Raw genomic sequence first — 3,391 nt, forward strand, 5'->3', positions numbered from 1 at the left:
GCATTTCAAGTTTTTACGTCCAAAACTGAAATGTTGATTTCCATCCCTTCCCCAGTACCCAACCCTCCCACCAAACGTCAAAAAACTTACCTCATTACGATAAATGTAACCTGAATTCTGAAGATTGTTTGGGTCAAAGCCAGTCTTCTCTCATATACGATATCCAGTCTTTCAATAGAGCTTGTTGTCTCTATCTTCAAAGCAGAACCAGAATCTGACTTTTCACCACTATTACCATGTCTCACCTGTGTTACTACGATAGCTCAGAAACCACTTTTCTTGCATGCATCCTTATCTCCCTTAGTCTGTTTCAACACAGAAGCCAGCATGATCATGTTAGAACATGAATCAGATAATGTCTTTCCTCTGTTCAAAACCTGTCAATGATTTCTCATCTCACAGAGTTAAAGTTACAAACCCTCTCCCCATGTCCTACAACCCTCCCCCTTGTTCAGTATTCTGCACCAGCCCCACCTGGTCTCCTCAATTCATGGCATTACAGGCATGCTTCTGTCTTAGAATGCAAAGGCTTTTGCACTTGCAGGAGGAGCTAATAAAAATAACTGTAAAGCATTTTACTTAGCTCCAGTGTACTGTTCTAAGTGCTTTACTTTCTTTTTAAAAACTAATATAAGACAAATAATAACCTTTTAAAATAGGTACCATTGGTCATTTTAATATAAAATAGGAATAACTATTTTACAGATTCAAAAACTGAGGCACTGAGCCATTAAGTAACTTGCCCAAGGTCATACATATGGACAGTGACGAAGCCTAGATCTAAGCCCAGACACTGGATAGCTCTCCCCCTAGATATCTATCTGCCTGATCCCCTCACCTTCAGAATGTCTCTGATCACACATCACCTTCTCAGTGAGCACTACTATGATCTATTTAAAATTCAAGCCTTCAACCCCAATCTTAGCTCCCCTTCTTACTTTTTTCCATAGTACTTACACCATCTGATACACCATACATGACATACATTTCATATATATATATATATATATATATATATATATATGCCTGGCTTTACTGAGATATGATCACATATCACACAATTCATCAATTTAAATTGTACAACTCCATAGTTTTTGCTATATGTACAGAGTTGTGCAACCATAACCACATTAATTTTAAACATTTTCATCATCCCAGAAAGAAACTTTATACTCATAGCAGCTACTCCCCTTGCTCTGCCCACCTCGCCAATATCCCAGCCCTACACAGACAAGTCTACTTTCTATCTCTATAAATTTGCCAATTCTGGACATTTTTTATAAATGGAATTATATAATATGCGGCCTTATGTGAATGAATTCTATCACTTAGAATAATGTTCTTAGGCTTCATTTCTATTGTAGCATATATCAATCATTATTTTTTACGGCTGAATAATATTCCATTGTATGAATATACTATTGTGTGAATATACCACAATTCATTTCATTTAATTCGTCGTCGTCGGCAGCCGTCCGTCTCGAGAGACGATGGCGTAGCTTCTTGAGAGTCTATCTGCACCGCCGAGAATGGCTGTGCAGTCCGATTCGGGAGTGACAATCCCTGCCGCACTTGGTACAGGTGAAGGCAGATGGCTGTTGTTGCTGCGCTGCTGACGCTGCTTCCGCCTCGATCTTTTCTGGACCGCCTCCTCGTTGCGCGCAGCCTCTGCGCGTGATGTACCTTGCCTGACCGCGAGCCTCCAGGCTAGGCGGTCGTCTGCTTGAACTTCCCATGTGTTGAGATTGATGGAGCATTGTGTCATGACATGACACAATGACACGATTTCATTTAATTACTGATGGACATTTGGGTTATATCCGGTTTAGGGCTCTTAAAAATAGTGTTGCTTTGAACATTAGTAGGTGTTTTTTGGTGCACACACACACATTTGTGTTGGGCATATACTTAGGAGTGGAATTATGGGGTTTCCATGTCGTCGTCGGCAGCCGTCCGTCTCGAGAGACGATGGTGTAGCTTCTTAAGAGTCTATCTGCACCGCCGAGAATGGCTGTGCAGTCCGACTTGGGAGTGACACGGTATCTGTCTCCTCCCGTGTTGAATCGACATCTTGCGATGACACTGGAGTGTCCTCTCCAGTGAAGCTGAAGCTACAGAGCCTGGGCAGGATGATATGGAGGGTCTGCTGTTGCCCATGCAGCAGACCCCCCCTCTCTTCGCAGCTGAAGGGTCCAAGGGAAAGACGGAGTCAATACAGCTTGGCTTCAGGTGCGCCGCAGGAGTTGCCGGTGTTGACTACAACGTCAAACCGCCTTAGGGACTCCGGCTCCGGATTTTCTGTCGGGGTTTACTCCCTTAGCCTTTCCCCTGAAGAGGTATGCCGCAAGGCAGCGGAGGTTTTTTAGAGTCAGAGTTTTCCTTCTCTGATGTGCCCTGACTGGAAGATCGAACCAGCGACACTTAGCTCGCAGTCCGACGCTCAATCCACTGAGCCAAACCAGCCAGGGGTGGGGTTTCCATGTATTCTCATGTTTATTGTCTGTCTTTCTTGACTAAAATGTAAGTTCATGTCTATTTTATTCACTGTTATGTCCCAGCACCGAAGACATTGCAGCCCTTCAATAAATACTACTGAATGGGAAAAAAAAAAAAAAAAGTGTGCATGAATGAACGATTTTGTGTGGGAGATGATAGTTTTTTTGTTTTGTTTTTTAAGAGGGAAGTGGTAATCGACACTTTCGGAGGTCAAGTCGCATAAATGAGCTCACACAGGGAGTCAGGAACTACTCCCAAGCCTGTCTTACTGAGGAAAGAAGCAGGGTCTGTGGCTGGTGTCCTCCAGTGCCGGCACCATTACCAGCTGCCCGATCCAGGGTCGAGACTCTGAGCATGGGGCGCCGGCTTCAGGCAGGGAAGAGGCACTCAGTGGCTGAGCGCCGGGTGGGAGCAGAGTAAGAAGGGTTCCTCATCCACTTGCGCACTCTGTCCCTCCGTGTCCCAGGTCTGTGCCCCTCACTGCAGGAGCAAGTGTCACGGAGTGGCGAGACTGGCGAGGCTGGGGTGGGCCTGCCGAGATCGCATGCTCTGTCCCGGGGCGGCCCAGAGCCGAAGCCGGGGAGCTTGATTATAGAAAGCTGGGCCAAGTCGCAACCAGACGTGGGAGCCGCCGCTCACCATGGCCTCGGGCACACGGTCCCCGCCACAGCCGGCGGCCTCGAAGGAAGTAAGGTCGGTCTGGCGTCCTGGCGGACATCTGAACGAAATGGCCATTAGCCTCCTTCTCCCGCTGTGACTTGGCGGGCATCGTGGACTAGCGCCAGCTGGTCGCCCATCTGAAACTGGCCGTGAGGCACGCCTGTGGCGGAGCGGCCACCCCTAGGTACCGGTCCCCGCAGCGGGGCCCTCCAGAGAGCACCTGCATGCCCACCTC

This window comes from Furipterus horrens, unplaced genomic scaffold (assembly GCF_987537825.1).
Source record: "Furipterus horrens unplaced genomic scaffold, mFurHor1.1.pri manual_scaffold_10, whole genome shotgun sequence".
Lineage (NCBI taxonomy): Eukaryota > Metazoa > Chordata > Mammalia > Chiroptera > Furipteridae > Furipterus > Furipterus horrens.